The sequence below is a fragment of the Falco rusticolus genome, chromosome 8, assembly GCF_015220075.1.
Source record: "Falco rusticolus isolate bFalRus1 chromosome 8, bFalRus1.pri, whole genome shotgun sequence".
NCBI lineage: Eukaryota > Metazoa > Chordata > Aves > Falconiformes > Falconidae > Falco > Falco rusticolus.
In genome coordinates this window covers 37,784,722-37,801,499 of record NC_051194.1, presented here as the reverse complement: position 1 = coordinate 37,801,499, position 16,778 = coordinate 37,784,722, and the positions used below count along the sequence as shown (strand labels likewise).

Genomic DNA, 16,778 nt, shown 5'->3' with positions numbered 1-16,778 from the left:
GTGAGGATTTTTCTCTCATTATTAGATACAGACCTCAAGTGAAAGTCAATTCATATAGACAAGCATTTCTTCACTAGCTTCCCCTTAGGTGATCAGGGTACAAGTCTGATCTTGTTCTCTGCTCCTTGTTTCATGCTGTTGGTATCAGCACACTTAGACCTGAATTATATGGATGACTGAGAAGGTGATGAACTCCTGGAGTTTTTCCATGCTAGGTTTATGACAGGACACTCCTTTCTTTGTTTATTATTATACTATTTATACAATTCTAAATGACATTTATTTCTGAACAAGGCAAAGAGCCTTATGTGAGGTCTTTTTTTAATTTCCCTTTGGTAAATACAGTAGATAGAAAAGTTCTCTGGAAAAGGTAAAAATGCTAATTCCAAATCCTTCTATAAATTCAACAGTGGCACTATGGCTGATAGCTGACTCTTTTGCTAAATCTGTGATATATGATGCAAGCATAAGACACCATCAGCAGCCTTCTCCTTACTCATGAGCAGTCTCTTATATCAAATTGCAATAAACTGAGGACAGCTGAGAGTCAAAGAATCACCCTCTTCCCAAACATGGGAGATGCTTTTTTTTCTAGAAAGCAGGAATACTTTCCTTTCCCCTAGAGATCCTTCCCACACTTTCTTCCAGCTATACACTGACAGAAAGGTTGAGCACACCTTGTGTAATTTAAAAACTCTAATTACATCTACGTCCATTCAAAACCCGTGTGCCTCAGAAGAGATTAATTGCTTCAAGGTCAAATTGTTCTGTATTTCTTTATATACCAAATATTTGCTGCATGCCAACAAAGCAGGCTCCTCTACAACAATCAAATACTTGAAGGTGTGAATTCTAAAGTGCTTCCCTAGCCACACAGCTTGCTTCCAAACATTAATTCCAGATCAAATCATTATCCCTTTAATTATAAAAAGGCATGCAAGCAGCTCTCTGCTCTTTCCTGTTGCTCCCAGGTGCCTCTCAGATGCAGATAACAAGCAGGTGCCTTATCTCTAGTACTTGCCACCACAGTGCTTTTTGATATTGGGTTACAGTATCATCACTTTGCAGAAAAGTTTTTATTTCCATACTGTACTTTCTAAGTTTCCAGAGGGATGCTGGACCCATCTTGAGCTATCGTGTAGTTGGCACTGATCTGCTAAGCTGATGATGCTGGGCCTTTCAGCAGCTGGCTAACATCACGATGTGGCTTTACTCACCACAATTCCCATTTTACTGCAAGCATGAGAGTCTGACTTCTCCTTTGTGCATTGACTTGTGACCACAGAACAGGCTGCTTGTTCTCCCAGGTGGCCTTTTTGCTGCATTATCCAGAGTGCCAGGACACTGCAGTGACTGCCAATGACCAGAAGTTGCCAGGATCTGTTCCTCAGATCAGTTCTGGAGCAACAATGCTGGTGGGGAGAGACGGACCCTCAATGCCTGTCTCACAGCCTCTGAAATTTCATTTTGTCCAAAAACATTGAAGTAATTCATGGCAATATCAAAACATTGCTAGGCAGGGGCAGGGCAGGGGAAAGGAAGATAGTGTCATTTGATACGAGCAGTATCAGCCTTCATGAAAATTGATTGAAGAAAATGCAAGGCATGTGCTCATGAAATGAGGCCGTCTTCCCAGAGCAGAGGTGAGACAACAGCCACTATCCAGACAAGAATCTACACCTGGTCAGGAACCTCAGCATGGTCTCTCTAAACTTCAGCTCAGTCTATGTGAGAAATACACTGCATTACTGTGGGACTGACTCTTCACTTCTGAGGCAAAAAAGGTATCTATCATAGTGGAGGAATTTTTAGCTGATGGCTGTAGGCTTTGGCCTTCTTGTACCTTTTTTATTCTGCTCTCCTTTGCAGTCAGAGCACTCAGAGGATGGTGTTTCAGTAACTGCTGTCGCACCTGTTTTGGTTATTTTCCCTTGTTTCAAGGACATCTTTTGTGTTATCTGCTGCTAAATTGTCCTTGCAAAACTTCCTCTCACTGTTACACTGGCCCTTGTCCATAGCTACAATCTGGTCTCAAAAGCATTTAGACAGCGTTGTTATTTAGTGCTATTGGTTGCCATGACACACGGAAATCAAAAGATTCTGGGAAAACTTGTTTTTCATAAAATCTCTGGCCATCAGAATGAGTTGGCTAAATCAAGAATAGAACATACAAATCAAATTGCCTGTTGTTGGAAAGTATATTTCTAAAAGCCAGAATGAAGGGAAAGAAATGCCTTTGTCTCATGACCTGAAATTCATCAAATTCCAGTTCTGCCCATAAACTTACAGATAAGGAATTTTGCAATAGAACTACAATTGCTACCTGTCTCATTCTCATCAATCAAATCATGATGAGAAAGCAGCAGCTTCTGAAAACCCTAGGAATATTCCTGACTTAAATGCTGCAGGCAGATCTCTGGCTTTGCACTTCAAAGGTGAAAAGCCAGTACAACTAGCTTTTATCTTAATGTAGTCAGTGGTGAGTTTTCCTGCTAAATTTGTTGGTAAATTTGTTAAAGCATCTCCTCCAGCTGCAATTTTCAAATAAAACTTGACTTTTATTGATTTTGAGAGGTATTTTCTAGCTTAAACTGATCCCATTCCAGTTTGGCTGAGGAGCACTTGTTGGAAGGAGGCAGGTCCAACAGTGAAAATGTTTGAGGTTCAGCACTTTCCTTGTTTTGCTATGCACTTCTCCTGGCAGTTGCAATGGTTTCTTTTATTTTTTAAATCACAAATCTCAACCAGTAAAAGCCATAAGTCACTTTCTGTTTAAAAATTATGACACTGGCTTTAAAATAATTTAAAACTTTTTTTTTTTATTTGCCATTTCTTTCATACCTGAGCTTCATTCAAGCCTTACTTTCCTGCCCTGCCCTTCTCTACAATTCCAAAGAAGAAAATGTGCTTTGTCGATTAAAACTGAGGTTTTGGTATGCTTTTGTGACACCAGGAAGCAGATCTTTAAGGAAAACACAAAGCATTATGAGAATCCTGATAAAGACGCAAGACTTATCAGTGAGCTACTTTAGGAGCATTACCACATTAAGGCATTCAAACTGACAAGCTATTCAACTTAAATGACGATGGGAAGAGCCATATTCGTTCCCAAAATACTTTCTCCCATCCAGCATAGAAAGCACAATTTCAGATCCTACTACTTGCAGAAAACAATGACACATGCTTCTGTGGCTACTGTCAGTGACACACGGGATAAACTTGTAGTGAGGTTCAAGCTTTCTAGTTTTTCAGGCATCAATTTTTTGCCGGCTAAAGGAGTTTCCAGAAAAAAAAAACCAAAACCCACAAACATTTGGTACTTGCACCCTTAGTGGTTTTACACTCAACACTGTAAGTTAGCAATTGAAGTACCTACATATTTGCTTGTTATGGATTTATACATGGAAAAAGCATGAAAGGAGAACTGTAGCTGCAAAGGGATCCCCATTCAGCACATTTGATATGAATGCACGGGAATCATCATACGGGATAGACCAGGGTGCAAATTACCAGCTCTCTGCTGTGTAAATCCAGAAGGGCAATTTGATGGGATAACACAGACCTTACCCCAAACTTCTCAGTGTCTCTCTCATTTCCTGAGATAAAACTCCAAATTAAAGCTAAGTAGTGTCGAATACAGAAAGACACACACCCCGGATTACAGTTTGTGTTGTCACAATTTCCTTGCAGCTGTGGGTAATGCTGCTGTTTTGGAGTGGGTGAGTCAAACTGAGTGAATATACAGATATCTGTGTGTGATAAGCAGCTTTTACAACCCAGTTTTCAAAGTCACTCAGCACCAGTCAGGCAGCACTGCTCCTGCTCCTGCCTTTCAGGATTTTCCTACCCACAAGCTTGCGCTTTTCATTCTTAGCAACGTAAGCCATCTCTTATCATGATGCTCCATTGCTGCCTGCTTGGGGTTACAATCTCAGACAAAGCCTTGGCTGCTAAATTGCACTCAGGTAGGTCTCTAAGCGCTTTCTTGGGCAACTCATTTTCTCTCTTGATGTGCCTGTTTATTGCATAAGAAATGCTTGAAATTCATTCCATCCCTGTGAATGAGCTGAGCTCCTTAGGACAGTCATTTCCTTCTTAGGGCTTTCCTAGGTGTGCAGACTAGGAAATGCGCCATAAGATTTAATCTTCAATCAGCTCACCTAACCACCTTATGAAAAATACTGCTGCTAGTGGGACTTTTCCAGGTGAGGAACAACCCAACCTTATCTCAGTATACCTATGGATGTGCTTTGTAGAACCACCTCAAATATTGACTGTGTTGTCGCAGGTACATAAGCAATCTGTAGGCTTTTGAATTCAACTATTAAATGTTTAATGGTTTTCTCTTAAATAGTAGTAAAATCTATCTGCTTACTTCCAGTAAACAAGGGAGATGTTCAAACTGAATAATATCCACTTCATGGTTCACACCAGATAATAATGGGATTCAGAGAGGGATTTTGCCTCCATACTGGTTGTTCTTTCAGACATACATACATTTGAAAGAGAGCTTTAAGTATAACTGGAGATTAATGAAATACAGTTGACCCAGTAATACTGAGTCTAGTAAATTATTATTTATCTTTTGGATTGTATCAATTGACCTAATACAACATACCATACTAATTTTACATTATTTTTTAAAAGTTGTAATTTTAAAGGAAGACTGCCCTTTTCTGTAAAGAATTTAGTTGGAGTTTCAAAAGCACTCATCCCTGGTATAATTGCTTCCACTGAAAATGATAGTAAGGTATTTGACTGGGTTCAGTAAAACATAAACCTCTGGAAGTATTGAGGAATGTACAGAGTCTACCAGGAAGCTTCTGCAATTGTTAAAAGCCTTTACTATAATTTCTGCATTTTTTTTTTTAATATTATGTATATTAAAATGTATTTATTATAACTGTTCCTTTCTCAGGGGCTCTTTTTGTGCTTTGTACGCTCTTCTGCAGTCATCATTCCTCTTGACTGTAAAAGCAAGTCTTAATGTGTCCCTATTGCCACCACTGATGCAAGACTTTTCTTACCACACATTTAGTATGGAAGAACTAATGAAGTCTTAACATCTCCATTGTTTATGCAATGGTGGTAAGTCCTCCTTGCCCTTTGGTTTCTGTTTGTGCCTTGCCAATACCTTGCATTCATGAGAAAATCATTAATCTATTAACCTTAGCACACTGATTTAATTTACAAGCTATAGTTAGAACTGGTTCATTGCAGCTGCATGTGTAAAAACAAGTTGAACCAACTTCTGAAAACTTCATGTTAAAAGTATGTTAATTGCTCAAGCTGCTCTCTGGCCTGTGTTACAATATCAGATGCATTGCACTAAGGCCTTTCTGGATTAAAAAAAAAAGTCATTACCTATTTTAATATTTGCCACTAAGTGTGCAGTGCCCTGCCAGAGCTGGCATCTCTTATCCTGAAGGGTCATCAGCCTGAACCCATCAATTTGACACATTCTGCTGAAAAAGCCATCACCATCTCCCATTAGATAATAAAACACATCAAGGCTGTTCTTTCAAAATTAAGGAACAGTTTCTCATCTGTCAATCTGGAAAAGAGACAGAATAATTTGGCTTCCATTTATATACTAAATTATTATAAGGACAATAATGGTGACATACAACAACAACAACCAGATGATCTTTTTGGTAATTATATGGACAGTGCTGCAAATGTGAGGTAAATCATGCTGACTAAAAATATCTACAAAATTAAAATGCACTGGGCCCAATCCTCTTGCTATTCTAGCTAGCAAGTACTTCATCATTAGTCCTGAGAAGATAAAATCCAGTTTCATCCAATTAAAATAAAAATATATTCAAGACTTTTCAAACTTTGTAATAAAGTGATTATAAAAAGATATTGTCAAATTAGTTTAATTAGATTAGGGTTGCCACACAATTTTAGCCGTTCTTATTTGATTCTGGTATGCAGTGTCAGCAAAATATTTTTGTACCATTCTAGAATGTTATAAAGGAGATAAGAGAAAACATGTTTTCTAATGCTTGAGGAAGTAAAGGCTTCACTCACACAGTTTTTCCTTCTTTTGTGAAGCTGAATTGCACTTGAGTCTTGGGGAAAATCAGAGATGGAAAGACATTAAAAATGAGCTTGTAAAAAATAATCATATGATATCCTTACTGAAAAGAGGGACAAGGAGGAAATATTCATGAAATATGGGAAATTATTTAAGTGAAAAGTAGTAAGGATCTTTTCAAACTGAACAGACCTTCTATATTTTGTAATAAAAAATAAAAGAAGAAAATTATTTAAAGGATTACATAATCTATAAAAGCACAGATTTTTCAATTAAATCAAACTTCTGTTTATCCCCTCCAAAGAACCCTCCATCCCCAATTCCCTTTTCGGTTTGAACCACATACTCTTTCTTTTCATTTTATTTGCACTTACTAGAAGCATACATTAGAGTCCTTTAACTCCTTAACTCAAGGTAGCTGAATACCAACTACCGATTTTGATGGCAATTAAGAAAAGTGCATCCAGTAAGAGCATTAAAATGGCAATCCCACCTTAGAAGTACTAAATGTTACAACCTTAAAGTTCCCGTACAGTGTGGTGCTTGAGAGAGAGCTTATTGTAGGCCCATGCCCTCCCTTGTAACAGATATTTAACATGTCCTGTGTGTTCACACTGATGTATATATACAGTAAAAAACTGGCAGAGAAATTCAGATGGATCTGTCTGCTGCTTATAGCATCAGGGAAGTCAAGAAGGATTCAGGGCCAGTGAAGAAACCCAGAGCAAAGGAAAAGTTGGAGAAAGGAGCTGCCTCCCTGGCACTGGAGCTCCTTAGCAAGAGGGCAGTGAAGCTCACAAAAGGATGCTGTAGAAATCTTGGTTTTAGAGATGGGATGTTTGAAGCCACCAAGGCCCACCCAGAGGTGGTCTTGCTGCTCATGTATAGTGGTGGGTTTTTGCTGTGCTCCTATGGGAAAGCTGCTTGATGTCTGAAGAGCCAATGCTGCCTTCTTATCAAACAAAGGTGTGTGAAGTGTGTGGACCTGAAAGAATGTCTTTTTTTTTTTTTTTTTCCAAAAAATATTGTGTGTGGCAACTTCCAAGTTGTGCCCTGTTTTGTCTGCCTCATGTTTATAGTAATATCACTGCCAAAAGTTCCTTACTTTTCCATGGAAATATGTTAATGTAACCAGGCCATCATTTATATTTTTCCTCCAGAACCATCAAAGTTGGCTCATGCACCAAACATACAACATCTTGCTGGGGAAGGTGAATTGACCTGGTATTGCTTCATTAAAGGAGTGACAAAAGGGGTATGAATCAATCCATAAGGTACAGTCCACAAGCTGGATGTTTCCCTGCATATGTCCCTCCTCCTCCCACCTCCCTCACCTTCATCAGACCAAAGTACTCCTTTTGGGGACTTTTTAATTGGGAAAGTTTTGAAAGAAACATTATCTGGCAAATAATTTTTGCCTGACTTTCCTCCAAAGTCAACAATTTTAAGATCTAGTCAGTTTTTGCTGAATCAAAATAGGAACAAACCAGCCATTTGTTCATTCATTGAGATCAAAGCTGAATGGAAAGGAGTCACTGTCTTAATTGATTAACTATTACAAATGTTACAAATGACCATAGGTAATCAAAGGAGCTGACTATGAACATAGTGAAAGCCCATCTGGCAACCTCTAACAGATACTTAACTTGTAATTCTGGAGGAACAGTGCATGAAAGAAGCACACTTTGGTGACCTAAACTTTTCAAGTTAGAAACATAAGCATAAAAATTTGAGCCAGAACCTTTGAGTGGAAAGTCAGAGGCCAAGAGGTTTTGGAGAACATGACAATTCCTTCCCAACCCCTTGTGTAAATGGTTATACAATGCAGTAAGACACTGTTAAATTCCTTGTAATTATTTACCAAGATGTGCTTTTAATCTGTACCTAACAGCTCTACCAGCCCCAGTCCCAACTCTCGGGTCTTTTGACCATGTCATCAGAGGATAAGGTGATCTCTGTGTTTCCTAATGTTGCCGTGCTTGACATTATGACCTTAATAACTTCTCAAGATTAGGCTTTACATTTGAAACAGCCCATTTTTATGGATATGGAACTATTCAAGACGAACAGTTAAAATGAGGCCCCCTAACTAAGACAGACTGAAATGTTTGTTAGTCTTTGAAATATTTCCATTGAATACATTTGGCACCATTTTTGCATCAATTTTCTCTGTCCCTGCTGTGTGCCTGAATGTCCTTGTAACCTTCACAGGTTTTGACTCCATTATTAAACTGCAACTGTTTCTAAAGGAAGAGCAGGCAAACATAAGCACTTTGCCTCCATTTTCATGCAAACTGTAGGCTGGAAAGAAAAGGAAGACTAGAGTAGTCCAGCAGTGAAGGAACGGGGGCAAGGACTCAGCAATTTTAAGCTCTGTTTAGCAGCACATGCTTTCCAGGCATCATGCATGTAGATCCAGAGGAGCTGCAGCGAGTTGAATGGGGAGCTGTTGTGGGATGGAGCTGTTGTATGCTGGGGCTGGGATTTTTAGGGAGCAGAGACATAAATCCAAAAGGAAGAGTATTTCACTGGTTCTGTTGCTGGCAGAAAACTTCTTTTAATGAACACACACATGCAAGGAAAGAAACGTGGTGATTATTCTATTCAGGCTGATAAAGTCTGTTTCTCATTTTGAGATGAAAAATCTTGATTTTGTGTTTAAATTACAGGTGATATGATCAAATTACAGCTGATGTCATCTAGAAATCACCTGGAGCCTGGCAAAATCCTGCAGTTACGCACAAAAATATTATCCTGACAATGCGAAGAATGTAGTGCCAGTCTACTTTCCTTAGAAAAGCATAATTATTTTCCCAACGTGGCCAGGTTTCTTCCTTTATGTCTCATTGCCACCACCAATATTTTGTAGCAAAGCAGTCCAACAGGTGACACAGTTCTTGCAAACGGGAACTCTCTGTGCTTCATCCTCTAGCTTATTTGATATGAATTGTATTCATCTACATCCAGCTCCTACACCAGTGCTTGCCTAAGGCACTCTGTAGTAAGCATTGCAAGTGGAAATGTCAGGATGTTTAGCATATGCTCTTTAGGGACACAGATCTTTCCTGGAGCACTGACGAGGTTAATATTATTAATGGAGATACCTGTAATGGAAACAATCTTCCAAATGCTTTAAATATTGAGCATATTGAACAAAGAAAATAAAACGTGTTGAAACACCTTAGAAACTTGCAAGGCAAATAGTAGCCCAGGGCAACAACATTTCCCATTTTCCAAGGATTCTGCAATGAATATTCATATTTCATTTGCATATCTGCTCCATTTAAAAAGACAAAGCCCATTTTATTATCTCAAAAGCATTTACGTATCAGTCCAAGCTGTCTGAATTGAGTTGAGCAATTTTAGCAAAACTTCTTTGCCATCTATCATTTATCTGAGCAATTCTAGACAGATTGTGCAATAATTGTTGAAAAGAAAAAAAAAAAAGAAAAATATCTTGCTTGTTTATTATTTTTGGACAGTTGTCTGGCATTATTTGACAAATAGCATATTGAATGCATTAACAGAGCTAAGCATGAAAAAACTTCATTGAAGCTGTATACTGAATGTTTTTCAGCACAGGACTAATATTGCTGTGAAATTCATTAACAACCCATTAGTAATGTTCCTCTCTCCTAATGAAACAGGAATAGTAAGTCCCATGTAGATGGAAAGCAGATAACCAGACTGGTGAGCTGTTTGACGGCTGGAAAGAAGTCTTTGTGGTCTGAACTGTCTCCACAGGTGCTGCAGAGAGGACACTAGTTGGCAGTTGGCCAAGATTGTTGTTGTAGGTCCCGGCCAGCTGGAACTCTTAATTCCTTTTCCTTTTTCCTTTTTCCTTTTTCCTTTTTCCTTTTTCCTTTTTCCTTTTTCCTTTCCCCTTTCCCCTTTCCCCTTTCCCCTTTCCTACTCTATTTCTATTCTATGCTATGCTATTCTAAACATGCCTTCTTGAAGGAGATCCATTCAGTTCCAACAGAGGTGGGATGAATCCTGGGGGATGGACTGGGAATTTCTTTTCTCACCAACCAAGCAGCAAACCCAGAAGATTAGTTTAGATTAGAAGTCTAGCTTTCTATATATTATAGATATATCTATAATTAGGGAAAATAAATCCCAGCCCTTTCCAAAGCCTGTGCTGACGGCTTAGCCTTTCTATAAGTTATTCAGTAGATTTTTTTGCAGACCTTTCAACATGTACTGGTCAGAAGGGCTAGGTCTCCCCTGCAGGTGCTTAAATAGTATCTTACACTCAGCTTTTGCCTGCTATTTGCAGTCATGTTTATAAAAGCCATCTTATTGTGCCAAAGTTTAATGCTACTACATTTCTAACTAGAAAAGAACTCCATTTAGTTTAGTCTCCTAATACAGAGTCCTTTTTGTGTTACTGCTCACTTGAATGGCTCTCTGTAGACAAGTGTTGACTTTCATATAACTTGGAGAATGATAATAATTTCTGGGGCTTCTGTTTCTCTTTCAGATCTGGTTGAAGCTGGTCAGTGCATCCAAAAGTTCTTGATGGGAGGTGACAGATGGATGAACAGATGATTATGCAGACAGATAGACAGCAGGAACACATAAGACTCATTTCGTTAGGAAACTGGACTGAAAACAGAAGTAGCAGTGGGTACTTGGATAATATTAATATTTTGGTCACCAATTTAAAAAATGCCATGGTTTTGCAACCATTTCGAAGCTTGTATATGATATCCTTAGTGGTATAAACAGCAAAGGAAAAACCAAAGAGACATTGCTGAGATTTTTTTCAGCTCCTTTTTTTGGTCAGAATGTTACATTTTTATGGTTTGGACTATATTTTAAACCTTTAAAACCAGATTTGGCTTGGAGAGCCCTGGCAATTTCAGTGGAGGATTAATGTGTGTCATTAAGCAAAGAAATATGGTCTAGTACTTTTCAATAGCAACTAATGCTTGCTATGGCACTTCTCTGATCAACATATTTTTCACTTACTGTAAAGCCTTTGGGCTGCTCCTTTCCTAAATGTATGAAATATATATGCAGGAAAGCTGAGGGTGAATTGTTGTGGCTTGAGCTGGCTGTTACATTGCAGCAGGAACTGGCATTCCTGTTCCTAACCCTTTTCCATTCAAGTTAATCCAGCAGAAAACCAGCCCAGCAAAAGGGAAGAGGTGGGTGGTATTTACCTATTGGCAAACTGATCCAAATCATCATGTAGTCTCACTGTCCATCGGTCTGTTAACTGGGAGTGGTTTGCTAGGTGCAGACAGAGAGGGCAAAACCCAGGAATGTTCTTTTGGGTGGGTGAAGTACATTGCAAATCTACACTACGAAAAAACTGTCCCCCCATAGACAAGTATAAGGAGAAAACCAGCTGGATAAAGTTGGGCATTTCCTTGCTAGGCCATTCTGAATGAAACAGAAAACTCCATATTTTCACAGCCAAGTGACTCCTTTGAAATACAGTAGCTTTAAAATGCCATGGAGAAAGCTGGGCTTGGCATTCCCTGTGTAAGAGTATATTGGAATGCACTAAGAAGTAAGGCTCCTCTCTCAGCTGTCAAAATAGGGACTCTAGGGCAGGGCTGTTACTATGTACCACTCTCCCTCCCTGGGGCGATGCTGCTCTTCCACAGCAGAATTCAAAGGGGCAGCAGCAGTTCCTGCTGTCCCATTTGCACTTGTATCAAAGCAGAGCAGTGCTCCAATACACAAAGTGAAATAGCAAGTGGTACACATACAAGGTGGGATTTGCAAAAGATCTTTTACACAGCTTCTGCTCCCTTTGAAGTTGGTGGCAGATGTGTCTTGCATTCCAACTGCTCTGTTAGGCCAACGGTGAAAACTTTTAAAAACTCCATTTTATGGATATTAGAAGCATGATAGAACAAAGGAGTAATCATCAACATCATCATATTTAGTCTCTGCCCATCTTCTCTGTTTTCCAGCTTCCCAGTTTAATTCAGTAGCTGATGCTGCCTAAGAGGCTGCAAAACTCTGTCTTCTCAAGCCATCATGAAAGCCTGCAAATTTCTCAAAGCCCTTTCATAACACACCCAAATTATTTAACATTGCCTCCAGAGAAGTCTGCTTTTAACAGTATCATAAGGTCAAGTTATCCCACTGAAACACCTATTAGTATAAATGGAGGAAAAAAAAAAAAAGAAAAGAAAAGAAAAATGAACAAACCAACAGCGTTAGCACAACACTGGAAAATATGAAGTCATAAGTAGAGTTCAACCAGAGCAGACTCCCATTAAACTTTGTTTAAGAGCCAAGTTCCACCCCGAGATATGGGTGAGCTGCAGTTTATTTCAGGAGGAGTTATGCTGTACTTCGTGTTAGGGCAAGGCTTGGACACAAGTATGTATCTGTTACAAGTTAGAGATGAATAAAGCTCACATCCCTTCACATTCTTTGATTCTGTCTGCATAGATGGAATAAACTGAAAGAAGTGGATAAAACAGCCCACATTTTTACAGGGCCTGTCTGTTAAATTTAATTCCTTATTCCACAAGACCTGAATGCCTGTGTTTCTAAATCCACTAAGCTACTTTCATGAGATGTGGTAGCCCTGCCCCATGCCTCTGCCACCCTCATGAGAGTTAAACACATAGGCAGAAGCTCTAAGGCTTGTCTTTCTAGCTTCTTTGCTCTTGGGAGTCCTTGTAGCAGACAGTCAGCAAGAAACATTCCCTTGGATATGCTTATGCTTTGTAAGAACGGACATACACAGCAGCCTGGCTTTACCTCCTTAAAGCCTTCCACTGAAGTGTTTTGTCTGACAAGCAGGAGCTCTGCTGAATGAGGAGGGAAGAAGGAGTGGCAGAGGCTTCCCCTATCCCGCTTGCATTCCCAGACATGGGCTAGGCATGTCAACACCCTTGTGCTGTGCTGGGTTGCGTGGATAGCTTCACACAACAGCCTGTACAGTTTCTGGGGCCGGCTCCTGCTGCACAGCTGGCTGTTAGAGGGGACAAAAGGATAAAGTCACAACTGTGTGCATGTCTGCGTGGCTTCTGGAGGCACTGTGGTTACCTGGGGAAACAAGGCAGAGTGCCTTGCTCCCTGACACAAGCTGTGCCTTCAGTAATGCTGAGTTCCCAAGGTTGAATTCCTTCAAGTACAAGTTAAAAGAGCTCGTTCAAGAAGAGGGAAGAGGGGGAGGCAAGGCTCAGTCCTGCCAAGTGGATAAAACAGCCCACAGACCCAGCCTGAGTCTGGATGTGAACAGGACGTTAAAGTATTTAATATGAGAAACTCTGGTAAATGCAAAAGCTTTTATACCCCAAGGCAACCCTTTAAACACTGAAATACTAACTCTGGCTCAAGAATTTCCCATGCCTCAGATCCCTAGATGGTTGCCCTGTGCTTTAACTCTCCATTAGGCATCAGCTGCTGGCTGTAATGGGAAAGGTGGAATGTCAGCTCCATGCTCACTACAGCATTTTCATAGGCAGATCTAAAAAAACATTTAAGTCCTGGTTAGGCAAGAATACCCAGCACCATCAGGATCAAACCAATGTTGGTAATCATTTGTCATGGGTACTGCAGCAGATGGGAAGAGGTGGCAGTGTCCCTGGGAAAGAAAGTCTCTTTTTCTTAATACTGGTGTAACCATGCAGCCAGCTGGTAAGGGCCAAGGAAAACACACAGGCAGCTCTGGTAATGCCACACCACCATTTAATTGTGCAATGGTAGTGAAACAAAGTATGGGAAAAAATTGGTACCAAATACTGTTAGCTAGAAGATGGATTGGAAATATCCCAGCAAGGATGAGGAATGGGAAAGGCAGATATGCGTGCCCTGGGAGTCTGGAGAGATGATACGACCCTTGGCCACAGCTGGCATGACATAGTTTTGCGCCTGTTAAGGGACTGATTTTGCATTTCTTTCTATATCTCCCCTCACCCAGGATTATGTTCAGTGCGGGGTGGGGGGTGGGTGGGGTTGGGGTTGGGGTGGGGAGAAGTATCCTCTTAGGGATATAGATGCCTATGCCCACAGACATCAAGCTGCTACCTTAATGTGCCAAATACTGGCAAACAAAATCATCTGCAAAGCTGGACATCCATATTTATCAGTGTCTCCTTGGCAGACTTCCCCCAGCCACCCACAAACCCTGGACCTTGCTGTGTGCTGCAGGCAGCAGGGCATGACTGGGGAGGGCTGGTCCCTTAGGGAATTGACAGTCTCTTCTCAGGTGTGAGCTGTGAAGGAAATCACTTAGGTGGAAAATGGCATGTGCTAGATGTTCCGGTTTCCAAGCCTATTTTCCTCATTGAATGAGGAATATAATAAAAATACATCCCTCTCCTCTGGAATGAGTCACAGACACAATCTTTAATTACAGGATGTATGCCCACCCACCCCTACTCCCCTCACCGCCCCCCCGCAATAACTGCTGCAATTTCATATCTGACAAAAATAGGCTCCAACGCCTCCAAAGGGAGTAGCTTGCATTTCCCCCTCTGGCCACTTCCAGCAGCTGCCAGACTCTGCAAGGTCCTGGGGCTGTGCTACACTGCATTTGAAAGGGAAGGGATTTACCCAGCAATTCGGTACTCTGGTCACTTAAAAACAACACAATGGAAGCAACTACATGGAAGTCATGCTCCTATCTGCTCTGCTACCGGCCTCTGGAGAAAACAGGACACAGGATACGCTTCCTGCCCAGGGAGGGGTTTTGCAGCCTGGGAGAGAAGGCATGACCTTTTCTGTAAAGGAAATGCAAGTCATGAAGAGGAGTAAGGGGAAAAAGTCCAGGCTGCACTTTATCTTAAAAGCAGTCATGCAGTCGTACCTTCTCTTGCTTTCTTCCCCCATATTTAAAGCTGATCTTTACTTATTTAGCAATGACACATTTTAAACAGTTCCATCCATCTCTGCCTCCCCATTGTTGCTCCAGTTAGTCATGAACCTTCTGACACAAGTCAGATGCTGTTGAAATGAAAGGTTTCATTCATTACAAGCAAGGAAAATCAAAGGACGTACTCCAAGTGAAGGGCTTGGCTCATGCTCTGTTTCCAGCTCACAAATGTTTATGTCCCCAGGATGCAGAGATTAAACATCTCACACAGAACACAGGAGGAGGAAGAACAGTCTTTGCCTGAGATTCACAGATTTTAATGGATTCCAGAAGGGGAAATCTTTTACCAAGGAGCAACAGCAAAGTTCATAGAAATGCAAAACCATTTATGTCCCCAGTCACATTTCTGCCTTCCAAAAGCAGGAGGGGTGATTTACTCCTCCTTGGTACAAGGAGTCCCTTATGGATCATTAATCCACAGGGAGAATAAGCTCAGGAGCCATAGATATATTTTCTTAATGTGCAACAACCTTGAATCAGCAAGAAGTATTCTTCTTTGGGAGCATACAGAATCAGTTTATCTTTATTTGCTCCCCACTACCCTCTGCCTTCAATAGTGGTTCCTAGAAAAGCTCTAGTTACCAGTGATAAATCAAATCACTTTGCCTTCATTAAAATCTGTGGTGATAGTAGATAAGGCTGCTGTGAGGTAAGTCAAGGCATTTGAAACAGAATAATATTAAAAAAGTGAAGATGTGAAATCAGCAAATTCTAATCCAAAGTCCAATGAAATCAATATGAGCGATCTTGAGTTCCAGGGTACAAGTATCTCACCACCACTGACTTCAGCAATGCAGTGCTAACCTGCAATGAGTAAGGAATTTCCTGAGAAACTGCAGAAATGTGAAGGAGACAGAAATGGGCAACTATTAGTTTACATGCCAGGACCTCAGGTGATGAAGATTTCTGTTTGCAGCTACAGCTGATCAGAAAACAAGCACCAAAAGTTAAGGCAGGAAAGGGGTTAGATCTGGTGGATATCTCTCGTTATTATGTTCTCATTTCTTTAGGAGTAATAAAAAGAAAAAGAGATGCATTTTGTCTCACTTTGGCTCTGTGAAACCACCTGAAAATATTTTGACAATGCTTCAGTTGCTAAGTGAGGAACATTAAAGACTGGTTATATCTATCTATTCACAATATGCAGACATTTACAAATGCCACTAGTCTGTAGTGGATGGCATTTTATACTATTTTCCTTGGTGAAAAATACGCAGCAGAGAGCTACATTTTTCTATTTAAATCTCCAAAGAAGCACTCACTCCATGCTCAGAGTTGCCAGGTTCCACTTAAGTCTGGTAAATCCACATCCTTATTGCTGTAAATGACTTGCAAGAGCAGATGTGTAGCTGAAAGAGAAACCCCAAAGCTGACTGGTGTCTTTGGGCTTTATGCTTTCCTGTGTGTCTTTGTATGCATGCAGCATCCTTTATTTTTGCTCTTTGTCAAACGTTGTGTCACAGAGTTAGGCTTTGACAAGTTGAAAAGTTTGAAGATTAGAACAATCATGTTTACATGTATTACCACCTGCTACTTCATTTCTTCCATGGTGCTTAAATGTTCAGGCATGTGGCTTTGAAACACGCTACCTTTAATGCACTTTAAAACTCTGCTGGATTTCCAGCATGCTTTGATCTCCACAGTCTAGAGACTATCTCAGAGAATACAAATAAATATGTTTAGAGGGAAAATATTTTCAAGGAGAAAACACTAAAGTCCTTCCAACTTGATATACTTTGCCAGTTGATGTCCTACCTAAGGTTGGTTTTTTTGCATTTTATCTTTATGCTTCAGGAGGCCTAAATCTCTTCCCAGAATGAGCAACTTGATGAGGTAACTTGGAAAGATGGATGTGGTCAGTGCTCTTTGCCATCAGCAATGAAG

General features: G+C 40.3%; 1 protein-coding gene across 1 annotated transcript in view; it reads right to left on the bottom strand.

The window, feature by feature from the left end:
* The window catches only part of GYPC (glycophorin C (Gerbich blood group)), a 34,729-nt gene that overhangs the window by 8,252 nt on the left and 9,699 nt on the right, over positions 1-16,778 (bottom strand). The window lies entirely within an intron of this gene.